At 34.7% G+C, this 16,541-nt stretch overlaps 1 protein-coding gene and 1 pseudogene across 20 annotated transcripts in view; both read right to left on the bottom strand.

The window, feature by feature from the left end:
* ZC3H12B (zinc finger CCCH-type containing 12B) overlaps positions 1-16,541 on the bottom strand; it is a 344,821-nt gene that overhangs the window by 64,448 nt on the left and 263,832 nt on the right. The gene's annotated exons all lie outside the window — the stretch shown is intronic.
* Positions 8,895-9,656, bottom strand: LOC105307781 (annotated as a pseudogene).

Below are 16,541 nucleotides of genomic sequence, written 5' to 3'. Positions count from 1 at the left end.
AAAAAAAAAAAAAAAAGCCAAAAGCATACAGTGGAGAAAGGAAAGCCTCTTCAATAATTGGTGCTGGAAAAACTAGAAAGCCACCTGAAAAAAATGAAACTAGACTGTTGTCTATCACCACACACCAAAATTAACTCAAAATGAATTAAGGACCTGAATTTAAGACTTGAAACAACAAAATGCATAGAATAAAGTATAGGAACTAAACTCAAGGACCTTGTACTTAAAGAAGATTTTATGAATTTGACCTCAAAGGCAAGGGAAGTAAATAAATAAATAAATAAATGTGACTACATCAAACTAAAAATCTTTTGTACAGCAAAAGAAACCAGCAGCAATGTAAGGAGACAACCATCTGAATTGGAGACAACCATCTGAATTGGAAAATATATTTGCAAGCAATGCCTCTGATAAGGGCTGAAAATCCAAAATATACAAAGAACTCATACCATTCAATAACAACACAAAAACAAATGATCCAATCAAAAAACAGGCAGAGGACCTGAACACACAGTTATCCCTAGAGGACGTAGAAATGGCCAACAAATATATGAAAAAATGATTAGCATAGCTAGCTATTAGGGAAATACAAATCAAAATCACAATGAGGTACCATCTCACACCTGTTAGAATAGCTATAATCAACATGACAAGTAATAACATATGTTGGAGAGTATGTGGAGAAAGGGAACCCTCATACACTGTTAGTGGGACTGCAAATTAGTAAAGCCAGTATGGAAAACAGTATGGAGATTCCTTGATAAACTAAGAATTGATCTACCATATGATCCAGCAATCCATCTACTGGGTATTTACCCCGAAGACTTGAAAACTTATATATGAAAATATATTGGCACACCAATGTTCATAGTAGCATTATTCACAGTGGTCAAGACATGGAAGCAACTGAAGTGTCCTACGATAGATGATTGGCTAAAGAAGCTGTGGTACATATATACAATGGAACATATCTCAGCCATAAGAGATGAAATATTGCCATTTGTGACAACATGGATGGCCCTTGAGATAATCATGCTAAGCAAAATAAGCCAGACAAAGAAAGTCGAAAATCACATATCACTTATATGTGATGAACAGGACAAACAAACAGAGATTCATGGACATGGGCAATAGGCTAGTGGTTACCAGAGGGTAGCGGGGAGGTGGAGGTGGGCGGCAGATGGGGTATAGGGGGTCAAATGTGTGGTGATAGAAAGAAATCTAACTATGGGAGATGAACACATAGTTTAAATATATGTGTGCCTTACTGTTAAAGTGTACAGCTGGAACTTATTGGATTTTGTTAACCAATGTCAGCATAAAAAAACTAAATTAATTTTAAAATAAAGAAAAGAAATGTGGAAAGCACTTTCACTGTACAGGCGAATAAAAAATCTGTGGCCATCAGGGTCAAAAGATTACAGCTGAACGTTCTAGCTAGAGATGGAGACGTAAGCAGATCCTGAAGTAACCCCTTTCCACAGACACACTGAATCTACAGTTATGTATGGAAGAATTTCCTCTGAAAAAAAAAAAACTAAAAAATTAGTGGAGCAAACTCTTCACATTGAACAAGTGAGGAAAAACAAAACAAAACATTGAAGCGGGGAGGAAAGGCTGAGATTCATTTTTATCAGGTGCAGCAACCCACAATCAGAAGGGAACTCAAAGCTCAGAATTTCTCCCTGATGAGTGAAGGGATTGTACCACACATTCGGTTTCCCAACTTTTAAGACTGGCACCTAACGGATGCGTACCCAAAACATTTATGTTAGAAAACCAATGGGGCTCACAGATCTGTGGGCTATCACAAACTGAGAAACAGTTCTGCAAAAGCTCCCGTTCAGTCTCACCTCCGTAAAGTTGAGTGCAGAAGCTGCTCTTTGAAAAGTGCCCAGACATTATGTGAAAGAGACTCATTTGCTAATTTTAAAGCATTGTTTTGAGAAGTACAGGCCTGCTGGGATACTCTCTGGGGATGAAGTTTGGTGGAAACCATTTTCCTTTCCCCCCTCGGTCTTGCTTAAGGTGGCAGCACCATCTTTTTTCCCATTTCCTTTTACTTCTTTATTTCTTTTTCTTTCTTAATTTTTTCACAGATGCACTCTTTGCACTTCCTCTCTGCCTTGCTCTAGCCAGTGGGCATCATCTTTGCACTCTCTCTTCTGTGCTCCAAAGCACCAGACTCTCTCATAGGAAAGCTTCTACAAACGTCTGGTGTCCCAGTTTTTGTGGTTGCCACCCAGGGGACACCCCTTGATCACCTGGATCTGGAGGCCAGGGAGGCTTGTATTCCTGGGTCCCATGAGATAGTAACACTCAGAGAGACAGTTCTTGGTAGACAGGCTACCACAACCAGGGCATTGCACAGACAGAAGACCGAAACATACCTACAGACTCTCTGTGAAAGAGACCTACTTGCTTGTCCAGAAGCTTTGGTCTGAGGGGCAGGCTCCTGATGTAACATGCTTATGGGGCCAATGGAGGTGCTCTCAAGGAACAGAGGCCAGTAAATATAATCTTCGTGTTCTCTTTCTGTCTCACTCCAACTTGGTGGTATCTTCCAGAAAAGAGCTTATACCTTTGTCTGGTTCCCTAATTTTTGTGGTTACTAAAGATGACACCTCTACTTCACTTAGATTTGGTGGCTAGCAGTGCTTATGATTTGGGGTCCCAAAGGACTGTAACCAATGGAGAAAGAGTTCTTAAACAGCTACCGTGCCCAGGGCACAAGAGGTAACAGACACAGGGACTCAGGCTTTCTGTGAAAAGAGTATATTAGCTTATATCATAGCTGTAGGCTAAGGAGCAAGTTTTTAATTAAACATACATAAGGGCTTACTGCAAGACACATTACACTAAAATTACCAAAAACGAATGACAAAGAATTCTCAGGGCAGCCAGGGAAAAGAAGATGGTAATCTATAAAGGAAAAAGCATTAGATTATCATCCGACTTCTCAACACAAACCTTAAAAGCCAGAAAAGAGTGGAATCAAGCATTCAAACTATTAAATGAAAGGTACTACCATCCAAGAATAATGTATCCAGCAAAGCTGTCCTTTAGACATAAAGGAAAAATAAAGACCTTTCCAGACATACAAAAATTGAGAGAATTCTCCACCACGAGGCCAGCATTACAGGAAATACTGAAAGGGGTCAGCTTGCCTAAAACAAAATGACTAAAAAATACATAACTATAGGTAAGGTGACTACTAGGCAGATAGAAGCAGAGGAGTGCAACCCTTACTAAGAACAGGCTACTACAAGCTTAAATAATAAGAGATTTGTTATTGCAAGATAGTAATGAGTGTTTAGCATACATAAGGACAATCTGAGGCAACAATAACAGAAAAAGTGAGGATTTAAAGATCCAAATTCACAAACAGGAATAGAGATATGGCACACACAGGAATAGGAATAGAGATATGGCACACACAGAAGAAAATAGACTAATACACACACACACATATGTGTATGTCTGTGTATGTGTATATATATGTGTGTGTGTGTATAACTATCTTCTACATATTCATAATGGTAACCAAATGCCAAAGATTCAGAACTGAAATATATAACATAAAACAAGAAGGACCAGAGGAAAATCCACAAAAAAAAAAAAAAAAGAAAAAGAAAAAGAAAACAGACTCATAAGGGCAAGGAAGCAATGGAAACAACAAGCTACCAGAAAAAAAAAAAAGACAAAGGGCTATAGGAAATCTTCATATTTCAATAATCATCTTAAATGTAAATGGACTGAATTCACCAATAAAAAGGCATAGAGTTGCAGGTTGGATTAAAAAAAAACAAAAACAAAAACAAAACCCAACCATATGCTGCTTCCAGGAGACACATCTCAGTTCCAAAGACAAATATAGACTCAAAGTGAAAGGATGGAAAATGATATTTCAAGCAAATGGCATTCAGTGAAAAGTAGGAGTAGTAGTACTAATATCAGATGAAATAGACTTCAATATAAAAAAGGTAAACAAAGATACTGAGGGACACTTCATAATGGATAAGGAATTCATACACCAAGAAGACACAAATAAACAAAATCAGGGATGAAAGAGGGGAAATTATGACAGACACTGCAGAAATATAAAGGATCATACAAGAATGCTATGAAAAAAGTATGTAACACCAAATTTAATAACCTAGAAGAAATGAACCAGTACTTAGAAAGACACAACCTTTCTAGACTGAATCAAGAATTGGAAAATCTAAATAGACCAATCAGTAGTATGGAAATTGAAACAATCATCAAAAAATTAACAAAAAGTAAAAGTCCAGGACCAGGTGGTTTCACCGGTGAATTCTACTAAACATTCAAAGAACATTTAATACCTATTGTACTCAAACTCTTCCAAAAAATCAAAGAAGAAGCAATACTTCCTAAGTCATTTCATAAGGCCAATATTATCCTGATACCAAAATATGGTAAAGATAACACAAAAAAAGAAATATCTCTCATGAAGTGAGATGCAAAAATTCTAAATAAAATACTAGAGAACTGAATACAATATCTTAAAAAGATTATACGCCATGATCAATTGGACTTCATCCCAGGGGCACAAGGATGGTTCAACATATGCAAATCAATTAATGTGATACACCTTACAGACAAAATGAAAAATAAGAATCACATGATCATATCAGTAGATGCGGAAAAAGATACGGCATTCATTTATGATCAAAACACTTAAGAAAATCAGTGTAGAAGGAGAGTACCTAACATAATAAAGGCCATATATAACAAACTCTCAGCCAACATTATACTTAATGGTGAAAACTAAAAACCTTTCCTCTAAGATCAGGATCAAGACAAGGCTGTCTGCTGTTGCCACAGTTATTCAATATAACATTGGAGGTCCTAGTGAATGCAATCAGGAAGGAGAAAGATATAAACGGCATCCAAATAGGAAACAAAGAAGTCAAACTGTCACTCTTTGTGGATGACATGATTCTCTGTATAGAAAATCCTAAAGACTCCTCAAGAACACTACTAGAAACAAAGAGCCAATGTAGTAAATTTTCTGCATATAAAATCGTTGTTCAAAATTCATAGCGTACCTATACTCTAATAACAAAATTTCAGAAAAAGAAGTGGAAAACAGAATTCATTTTGCAATTGCATCAAAAAGAATAAAATACCTAGGGATAAATCTAATGAAATATGTGAAGGGCTTATATAATAAAAAGTATAAGACCGTATGAAAAGAAATTGAAGAAGATACAAAGAAATTGAAATATATTCTGTGATCCTTGATGGGAAAAATCAATAGTTAAAATGACTTTATAACCTAAAGCATTATACAGATTTAATGCTATCCCCATCAAAATCCCATTGGCATTTTTTTTACCGGCTTTATTGAAATATAATAGAAAATTACTTGCTCGTATTTACATTGTACAATGCAATGAGTTTTTTTTTTTCAATTACAGTCGGTACCAGTTTCAGTTGTACAAACTAGTAATCAGAGATCCACATAACTTACATAGAAATCATCCCACTAAATCTAGTACCCCCTTCCCCCTTATTATTTCTTACATTATTAATCATCTTCTTCATGCTACACTCTACATCTCTATGTCTATTCTGCAACTATCTATTTGTACCTCTTAATCTCTTTGCCTTTTTTATTTGTACCCCGCTACTGCCCTCCCATCTAGTAGCCCTCAAAATATTCTCTGTATCTATGAGTTTATTACTGCTTTTGTTGTTATTTATTGTTTTTTTTTCAATTCCACATGTACATGAAATCATGAGATATTTGTCTTTCTCTATCTGACCCATCTCATTCAGCGCAATACCCTCTATGTCCATCTCCTTCCTTTTCGTCTGTGTGTGTCTTTTTTCTGAAGTCTCTTGTAGTCAGCATATATAGGGGTTTTATTTTCTTATCCATTCAGCCACTCTAACCTTTGGTTGGAGCACTTAATTCTTTTCCATTTTGATTAGATGTTGATAAAAATGTAGTTATTTTGATTTTTTATTCATGATTTTGATACATGTCTTTTTTAAAGAAGTCACTCCAAGGTTTCCTGTAATACTGGCTTGGTGTTGAAAAATTCCTTTAGCTTATTTTCATCTGGGAAGCTCTTTATCTGTCCTTCCACTCTTAAGTGACAGCTTTGCTGGATAAAGTATTCTTGGTTGTAGATTCTGGGTTTCATCACCTCCAATATTTTGTCCCAAGCTCTTCTGTCTTACATGGTACCTTTTGAGAAATTTGCTGCTAGTTTTATGGGCGCTCCCTTGTAGGTAGCTAACTGCTTTTCTTTTCCTGCCTTTAAGATTCTCTCTTTGTATTTAACTGGTGGCAGTTTAATTATGATCTGTCTTGGGGTGAGCCTCTTTGGGGTTCTCCTTCTTGGAATTCTCTGAGCATCCTGGGGTCGTTTGTCTCTTTCCTTCACCAAGTGAGGGAAGTTTTCCCCCATGATTTCTTCAAATAGTTCTTCAATGTCTTGTCCTTTAGGTGCCCCTATGACATGAATATTTTACATTAAATACTGTCTCATAGGCTCATTAAATAATTATTACTGCCTTGGCTTATTTTTTCTTGCCATTATAATTGAGTGTCCTTGGCTTCCCCATCTTCTATGTCAGTGGTTTGATCCTCTTCTTTATCAACTCTGTTTAGTACCCCTCTAATATACTCTTCACCTCAGATAAAGTGTTCATTTCTGACAAGTTCCCTTTTATAATTTTCATTTCTATTTCTGTTTTTTTTTATTTCTTTGTTAAAGTTCTCGATGAATTCATCTATACTTCCCCTAAGTTCACTGAACATCTTTATAACCAGTGTTTTGAACTCTGCATCTGTTAGATTGCTTGACTCTTTTATTCCCAGATCTCTGTTTTGTTCTCTCATATGGCTTCTGCTTCTTTGTCTTCCCATTTTTGCTACCTTTCTGTCTGTTTCTATGCACTAAGCAAAACTCCTAAGTCTCCTGGTCTTATTAGCATGGCTTTGTGTAACTTTATTAGATTATCACCATATTTTTATGAAGAAATCCTACAATCTAGGAAAGAGTGGAATCAAATATTCAAATTATTGAAAGAGAAAAATCAGTAGCCATGAATGATATATCCAGCAAAGTTATGTTTTAGATATGAAGGAGAGATAAATGCTTTTTCAGACATACAGAAGCTGAGGAAATTTACCACCACAGACCTGTATTTAAAAAAAAAATGTTAATGGGGCTTTTATACCTGATACAAAAAGGCAAAAGAATATACAACTATGAGTAAGATGACTAGTAGACACAAGCAGGAAACTTCAACCCTTGTTCAGAATAGGGTATTAAGTGTTTAAATATAATCTAAAGGTTAAAGGAGGCAAAAACATTAAGAAAAGAAGACAATAGCTACTGAAATTTGGAAATGAATGCACAGCCCAAAAGAGACAAAGATGGATATTTTTTAATGATAAAGTTGGTAATACATTAAAAACACATAACACTTATTAATGTATATGCGCCCAAACTGGGTGCATCAATATATGTAACACAACTACTAACAGAACTAAAGGGAGAAACTGACACACACAATTATAGAAAGGGATGTAAATACTCTATTGACAGCAATGTCTTTACTAGTAAATTATACTAGACATTCAAAAAAGATTTACAACCTATTTTCAAACACTTCCAAAAATTTGAAAAAGACACAATACTTCCTAACTCATTTTATGAGGCCAATATTACCCTGATACCAAAACCTAGTAAAGATAACACAAAAAATGAAAAACTATAGACTGATATCTCTGATGAATATAGATGCAAAAATTCTAAACAAGCAAACTTAATACACATAAGAAAGATAATATATCATCAAATGAGGTTCATTTCAGGGGTGAAAGGATGTTTCAACATATGCAAATTGATCAATGTCAGACATCACATTAACAAATTAAAAAATAAGAATCATATAATCATATCAATAGATGTACAAAAAATAATTTAATCTATTTATGATTAAAATGCTCAATAAAATGAGTATAGAGGGAAAGTACCTCAACATAATGAAAGCCTTATGTGAAAAATCTGAGCTAATAGCACATTCAACAGACAAAAACTGAAAGCTTGTTGTAAAAAACAATCATGCTCTTTCATTTCTGATTTTATTTGTGTCCTGTCTCTTTTTTCCTTAGTGAGTCTAGCCAGAGGTTTGTCAATTTTATTAATCTTTTCAAAGAACAAGCTCTTTGTTGCATTAATTTTTCTATCGTCTATCGTCAATTTCATTTAATTCTGCTCTAATTTTTATTATTTTCTTCCTTCTGCTGAATTTGGGCTTCATTTATTCTTCTTGTTCTAGTTTTTTTAAGATTAATTTTAGGTGTTTATCTGGGATTTTTCTTGTTTCTTGAGATAGGCCAATAATATGAACTTTTATTACCACATTTGAAGTATCCCAAAAGTTTTGATATGTTGTATTTTCATTCTCATTAGTTTTTATGTATCCTTCCCCCCCCAGGTTACCCTGAAGTTTATTTAAACTAAGAGAAAAGTCATAATGTTTTCATGCAATACATACCAGGTTTTTTAAATAACAATTGTGACAAATAACAAAGAATTAAGAAATGCCGCACTGTGATCCATACAGAAAACCAATATTTGGGGTTGTATATAATTTAAAGAAATGTCTCAAACACTTTTAGAAATACTGTTGTAGCCAATACATAGAGGCACTCCTTAGGTGGGCATAGGAATGCAGATTTTTTTACAACAAGAAAAAAAAAACACATGCACACTGAAAATACTCTATTTTTCAAAATCACTGAGCAAGAAAGCAACATTAAACCATCATACCGATTTTACACAACTTGTATACGTACCTTGAGTTAAATCCAAGAGCAAAAGTTAAAACTCTCCTCCTCTATTTTTGGTAAACAACTGCATGTAAACTTAAATGACTTTCCCCTGAATTTTACCTGGGAGTGATCTTTCAAATTTTTTACTAAAAGAGAGCAGATTGGGCACTTTTATACTGATGTCACCAATGTTAATATTTCTTAAAATCTCAGGAAGGTTCATATTCTTTAAAGTTGATACAGCACGGGCTAGAGCTCTTGCTAAGCCAGCCTCAGATTTCTCCAGTTTATTTTGTGCATCAATTTGTGTAAAAATCTCATTCACGTTGGTCTCCAATACTATTCTCCCATCATCATTTCTGCAAGCATATTGTGAACCTTGCCTACATGGACAATTAAATCTAGTTCACAGACATTTTCAAAACACTTGTCTAATGTTTCCATAAATACTTGAATTAGATCTAAAATGCCAAGTTCACTTCCTGAAGAATCCACAAAGAAGACAAAATATAATGTTGCATAATGTCTATAAATAAGTTTGTTTTCAGATCCCCCAATTAATAATAATCCTTCTAGGAAATTACAAACATTTTCATCTCTTTTAGATACCAAATGGAATGTCTTCCTGATGATTGGCTGTTGTGTATGTTCACTATAAGGCTGGTAGAACTTGGAGAGCCATGGCTTCCTGTTTGTGTTAAAGATAAGGATCGCCTTGATCATAGCTGAGCCAAGCTGAACGGATAGGTGCTGGGGGCCAGGGCAGGAGCAGGAACACGAGCCTTGCCACTGGGATCTCTCTGGCGCTCCTTCCCCACCTGCCCCCTCTTGCATGCCCTATGTATCTTTTGTTCTCTCCTTTTATTTCTTCTTTGACCCATTACCCATTCTTTTTTTTTTTTAGTAGCATGTTATTTAATCTCCACATATTTGTGTTTTTTCCCCACTTTCTTTTTTCAGTTTATCTTTGTTTTGAAAGCATTGTGGTCAGAGAATATGCTTGGCATGATTTCAGTCTTCTTAAATTTGTTTAGGCTTGTTTTGTGTCCCAGTATGTGGTCAATCAATCAATGAGAATGTTCCATGTGCACTAGAGAAGAATGTATATGCAGTTGTTTTGGGATAAAAAACTCTGTAAATGTCAATTATGTCCAATTGGTCTAATGTGTCATTTAAGGTTGATATTCCTTATTGATTTTATGTTTGGATGATCTATCCATAGCTGTCATTGAAGTATTTAGGTCCCCTAGTATAATTGTGTTTTTATCAGTTTTTCCCTTTAGTTCTGTTAGTAGTTGCTTTATAAATTTATCGAAATATATATATCGATAAACATGTCTTCTTGCTGTAGTGTCCCCTTTATCATTATAAAATGTCCATCACTGTGTCCTGTTTTCTTTTTTATCTTGAAGTCTATTTTGTCAGTCATAAGTATGGCTACAACCACTTTTCTCTGGATGCCATTTGCTTGGAGTATCATTTTCTACTCTTTCACTTTGAGTCTATATTTGTCTTTGCAGCTGAGATGTGTCTCTTGAAGGCTGCATATGGTTGGGTTTTGTTTTTTGATCCACTCTGCTACTCCGTGACTTTTTATTGGTGAGTTCACAGTCTATTTACATTTAGGGTGATTATTTCAAAATGAGGTTTTCCTATAGCCATTTTATCTTTTGTTTTCTGGTAGCTAAGTGTCTTCACTGTTACTTTGTCCTTGTGTTTTTGTCTGTTATTTTTGCTTTGTGGTATTCTATGATTTTTCCCTCTGTTCCCTCTTATGTTATGTGTCTCAGTTCTGGATTTTTGGTGTGTGGTTACCATTAAGTTTATGTAAAAGAAAGTTTCATATATACAGTAGTCCTCTTTCTTCTGTGTGTGTCTTATCTCCATTCCCCTTCGCAAGTTCAGACATTTACCCTCTTCCCTTTTAGTTTTTGTTGTCTCAAATATCCCTGTTTATGCTGTGGCTTCATTTCCAAGTTGCAGTAGCTATCATCTTCTTCTCTTTCAAAAATGTTTTACCTCTTTAACCATTATGTAATATTTAATGTTATAATACCTTATTCTGAATAAGGGTTGCAATTTTCTGCTTGTCTGTTAGTCATCTTATTCATAGTTTTATATCTTTTTGTTTCAGGTAGAGTAATCCTCTTCAGTATTTCCTGTATCACAGGCTTTGTGATGGAAAATATCCTTAGTTTCTATACATTTGAAAAAGTTTTATTTCTCCTTCATATCTAAAGTTTAACTTTGCTGCATATTTTATCCTTGGCTGGTAATTTTCTTTTTCAATGGTTTGAATATTTGATTCCACTTCCTCTTAGCTTATAAAGTTTCTGCTTAAAAGTCCATTAATAATCTAATGGTTTTTCCTTTATAGGTTACTGTCTTCTTTTCTCTGGCTTCCTTAAGAATTCTTTCTTTGTCATTAATTTTTGACAGTTTTAATATAATGTGCCTTGGAGAAGGCCTTTTTGGGTTGAGGTAATTAGGTATTGTGTTTGCTTCTTGAATTCAAGGATGCAGTTCTTTTTTTAGGTTTGGGAAATTCTCATTGACTATATATTTGAATAGGCTCTCTGTTCCATTATCCCTCTCTTCTCCTTCTGGTATACCAATTCTTCTTATATCACTCTTTCTGATGGAGTCAGATAATTCGTGTAAGGTGCTTTCATTTTTTTTTTTTTTCACTTTCAAGTCTCTCTTCTTCCATCTGTGATGTTTGGTTCTTTTTTAAGTTTCATCACTTTGGTAAAATGTTCCTTTTGATTTTATTTCTGATTTTATTTGACTGCTAGTCTGAGTTTTCCTGCATCTTGTTGAGTTTTTTCAGAACTGCAATCTTGAATTCTCTGTCATATAAATCACATATTTTCATGTCCTTAGTTTATCTTCTGGGGATATTTCATATTCTTTTGCAGCTGCTTTGTTGCCTTGGTTGTTGATAGTATTTGATGGATTATTTCTTCTCCTAGGTATTTATGGGAACAAACTCTGTTTTAAAATTTTATTATTAAGAGAGATGCCTCTTTAGCAAGTTGATAAGAGGAGGTTTTTCTTTTGTTTTCCAGCAAGTGGTACTTGAAGGAAGCACAGGCCTCTGGATATCTGTTGGGGAAAAAAATTCCCTTTATTCTTTGGGTAAGTTGGTGCCTCCTCTGTGACCAAGTCGCCCCAGTTTCAGGGCTCTACCCCATGAACGTTGTGGGCAATAGGGTTCCAAGCCCCTAAAGTTCCAATACAGCCCCCGGAGCCCGATGCAATGTTGCTCTGCCTGAGGTGTCACAGGTGCCCCTGCTGGGATCAGCCTCTTACGGGTGGGGGCCATGTGGGTTGGAAGAGGCAGCTGGGGTGCTTGTGGCTTTGTTTTCCTCTCAGTAATGGTAGCCAGACCTCAGCTATCTTACCTCAGTATCTCCACCCTTGTCACTGGGATTAGTTTCAGTGTGTGTCAGTCACTCAGGAGCTGTCTCTTCAGTTCTCAGGGTTGTAGCTACACTGCTTTGTAACTAAACACTCACTGCTACATTTTCTTCTGGGGCCTACTGCTAGCTCTGGGAGGGTGGAGGTGGGTGGCCAGGCTCCATGTCTTTTTTTTTTCTGCCTGGTAGTGGCAGCTGCCAGAACACAGTTGTTGCACTTTTGTATTCTGTTCTCTGCCCTAACAGATCACTGGGTTCAGCCATATTATATGCTGATCACTCAGGCAGAAGTGCTTGCAGCTATAGAGACTGCACATCACAATATGATTTCACTCCTTTCCCCTAGTCTTGCAGTGAGTTCCGTTTTGAGGCCGCAACACCCATCTCTGCTTTTCTCCCTTCCCTCATCCCCTGTTCACCCAGATTTTCACACCTTCAGATGTTTCAATGTACAGATTTCTCAGAAATGTTTGTGTATTAAGCTGTGAGTCCTTTGTTGGATTATAGCTGTTCAACTTGTTGTAATTTCAAGGGGAGAGATCTAGGGCACCCCTCATGTGGCCATGCTTCAAATGTACCCTTCTCTAAAAAGACTGGTATTTTATTTTATTTTTATTTTTTGATGCAATTGTCAATGGGATTGTTTTCTTAATTTTTCTTTCTGATAGTTCATTATTGGTGTATAGAAATGCAACTGGTTTCTGAATATTGATTTTGTATTCTGTTACTTTACCCAATTCATTTACCAGTTCTAATAGTTTTTAGTGGAGTCTTTGGGGTCTCTATCTATAGTATGATGTCATCTGCAAATAATAACAGTTTTACTTCTTTTCCAATTTGGATGGTTTTTATTTCTTTTTCTTGTCTGATGCTGTGGCTACAACTTCCAATACCATGTTAAATAAAAGTGATGAAAATGGACATCATAGTCTTCTTCTTGATTGCAAGGAAACACTTTTAGCTTTTCTTTGTTGACTATGATGTTAGCTGTGAGTTTGTCATATATGGTCTTTATTATGTTGAGGTATGGTCCCTCTCTTTCCACTTTGCTCAGAGTTTTTATCATAAATGAATGCTGGAGTTTGTTGAACATTTTCTATGCATAATTTATATGATCATATATTTTTGTCTTTTAATTTCTTAATGTGGTGTATCACATTAATTGATTGACAGATATTGAACCAACCATGTATCCTAGGAATAAATCTAACCTGATCATGGTGTATGATCTTTTTAATGTGCTGCTGAATTTGGTTTGCTAATATTTGCTGAGGATCTTTGTATTTATGTTCATCAGAGATATTGGACTATAATTTTCTTTCTTTTGTAAAGTCTTTGGCTGGTTTTGGAATCAGGGTAACGATGGCTTATTAAAATGAGCTTGGAAGGCTTCCCTCCTCTTGAATTTTTTGGAATAGACTGAGAAGAATAGATGTTAATGCTTCTTTGAATGTTTGACAAAATCTACCTGTGAAGCTATCTGGTTCAGAACTCTTGTTTGTTGGAAGTTTTTGATTACTGATTCAATTTTCTTAGTAGTAATTGGTGGGTTCAAGTTTTCTGTTTCTTATGGACTCAGCCTTGGAAGATTGTATATTTCTAGGAATTTATCCATTTATTCCAGATAGTCCATTTTGTTGGCATACAATTTCTTGTAGCATTTTCTTATAATCCTTTGTATTTCTGTGAAGTCCATGCTTATTTCTCCTCTTTGATTTCTGATTTTATTTATTTGCATCTTCTCTTTTATTCTTGGTGAGTCTGGTTAAAAGTTTATCAATTTTGTTTATCTTTTCAAAGAACTAGCTCTTGGTTTCATTGATCTTTTGTATTGGTTTTTAGACTCTATTTTGTTTATTTCTGCTCTGATCTTTATTATTTCCTTCCTTTTACTCACTTTGAGCTTTATTTGCTCTTCTTTTTCTAGTTCCTTTAAGTGTGAGTTTAGATTTTTTATTTGAGATTTTTCTTTTCTCTTGATGTAGGCCTGTATTGCTATAAATTTCACTCTTAGGACTGCTTTCACTGTTTTCCATAGATTTTGAGCCATGTTTTCATTTCATTTGTCTCAAGGTGTCTTTTGATTTCTTCGATCTCATTGTTAACACATTCATTGTTTAGTAGCATGTTATTTAGCCTCCATGTTTCTGTATTTTTCAGTTTTTTTCCCCCATAATTGCTTTTTAGTTTCATACAATTGTGGTCTGAGAAGATGCTTGATATGAGTAAAATCTTCAATTTATTGAGATTTGTTTTTTAGTCTAACACATGGAAAACGTTCTATGTGCTCTTGAGAAAAATGTTATTCTGCTGCTTTGTGGTGAGATGCTCTAAAAGTATGAATTAAAATCATCTGGTCTAGTGTGTCATTAAAAGCTACTGTTTCCTCATTGATTTTCTGTCTGGAAGAAAATTGGTGTCAATGCGATGTTAAAGTCCACTACTATGACTGTATTACTGTCTATCTCTCCCTTTATAATGGTAAATATTTGCTTTATATATTTAGGTGCTCCTATATTGGGTGCATAAATGTTTACTAGGGTCACATCCTCTTGTTGAACTGAGTCTTTATCATTATGGAATGTCCTTTGTCTCTTATAATTTTTGTTTCAAAGTCTGTTTTGTCTTATGTAAGTATTGCTACTCTAGCTTTTCTTTCATTTTTGTTTGTATGAAATATCTTTTTCCTTCCCTTTACTTTTAGTCTGTGTGTATGTTTCAATCTGAAGTAGGTCTCTTGTAGAACAGCATATGTATGGGTCTTGTTGTCTTATCTATTCGGCTACCCTATGTCTTTTTATTGGATCATTTATTCCATTTACATTTAATATAATTATTGATAGTTATATAGTTTTTTGCTATTGTGTTATTTATATTTATGTTTCCCTCCCCCTTTATTCTTAAAGAAGTCCCTTTATCATTTCTTGTAATACTGGCTTGCTGGTGATGAATCAGTTTTTTTTTCCTGTTGGGGAAGCTCTTTTTCTCACCTTCAATTTTAATTGATAGCCTTGCTGGGTAGAGTAGTCTTGGTTGTAGTTCTTTGATTTTCATCATTTTATATATTTCATGCCAACTTCTTCTGGACTGCAAAGTTTCTGTTTAGACATTAGCTGACAGTTTTATTGGAGCTCCCTTGTAAGTATATAGCTGCCTTTCTCTTGCTGTTTTTAGGATTCTTTCTTTGTCTTTAAACTTATATGGCCAATTGATTTTTGACAGTGGTGCCAAGACTAGTCACTAATCTTTTCAGCAAATGCTTCTGGGACAACTGGATATCAACATGCAGAAAAATAAAGTCTGTCCTATACCTCATACCATATACAAAAATTAACTAAAATGATCCTTATATTTATAAGAGTAAAAACAATAAAACTCTTGGAATAAAACATAGGTTTAACCTTCATGACCATGGATTTAGTAACAGATTTTTAGATATGACACTAAAAGCACAAACAACAAAAACAAATTAATTGGACTTCATGGAAATTAAAATATTCTGTACATCAATGGACAAGATCAAGAAATTGAAAAGATAATGAACATTATATGAGAACATATTTACAAATCATATATCTAATAAGGGTCTAACACCCAGAATTTATAAAGAAACTTTATAAACATAACAACAAAAAGACAATCCATTTTGTAAAAAAAGGGAGAATAATTTAAATAAATATTTCTCCAAAAAAAGTTATAGAAAGGCCAGCAAGCACATGAAATAATATTCATACTCATTAGTCATCAGGGAAATGCAAATCAAAATGACAATCAGGTATTATTTAGCATTAATTAGGATGTTAATAATAATAATAATAATAATAATAATAATAATAAGAAAATGACAAGTGTTGAGGATGTGAAAAAATCAGAACCTTCATACTTTGCAAGGGGGAATGTAAAATAGCTCAGTCAATGTGGAAAATAGTTTGGCAGTTCCTCAAATAATTAAATATAGATTGCCATATGACCTCACAGTTGTAGTCCCAGGTATACAACCCAAGAAAACCAAAAACACATATTCAAACAAGTGTATGTAACACATATCTGTTGCAGCATTATTCACTATAGCCAAAAGGTGAAAAAAAAAAACAAAGTGTTGATGGATAATGGATGAATAGATAAACAAACAAATTATTCAGACATTAAAAATGAAGTACTAAAGCAATTATTGACCGACATAAAAGGAGAGATCAATAGTAATATACTCATAGTAGGAGACTTTAATACCCCATTGACACCAATGGACAGATCTTCCAAGCAAAAAATCAACAAGGAAACAATGAGCCTAAAAGATACAC

The sequence above is a fragment of the Pteropus vampyrus genome, unplaced genomic scaffold (genome assembly GCF_000151845.1).
Source record: "Pteropus vampyrus isolate Shadow unplaced genomic scaffold, Pvam_2.0 Scaffold516, whole genome shotgun sequence".
NCBI lineage: Eukaryota > Metazoa > Chordata > Mammalia > Chiroptera > Pteropodidae > Pteropus > Pteropus vampyrus.
This window is presented reverse-complemented; position numbering and strand designations above follow the sequence as displayed.